The sequence below is a fragment of the Plasmopara halstedii genome (assembly GCF_900000015.1).
Source record: "Plasmopara halstedii genome assembly, contig: Scaffold_650, whole genome shotgun sequence".
Taxonomy (NCBI): Eukaryota; Oomycota; class Peronosporomycetes; order Peronosporales; family Peronosporaceae; genus Plasmopara; species Plasmopara halstedii.
In genome coordinates this window covers 986,829-987,081 of record NW_020187567.1, presented here as the reverse complement: position 1 = coordinate 987,081, position 253 = coordinate 986,829, and positions in this window count along the sequence as shown.

The window sequence follows — 253 nt, the reverse complement described above, 5'->3', positions numbered from 1 at the left end:
CAGGCGTCACACTCGCGGGAGTGTAGTCGATATGTCGTTCCACGAAGTCTTGCTGCATTGGCCACGCGCTAGTTCCGCGCATAAAGTCTGCAAGCGATTTCAGCCCGAAGACTCTGGACACATGCAGCCGGAAACTTTGTTGTTGTTCAGACACCATGCCGATGCATCGACGGTGTGCTGCACTGGTGTGCGTCCGTGGAGTCTGCACGAAGTGCAGTACGACGTCCGAGTGGAACCAGATCGGTTGTCGGAG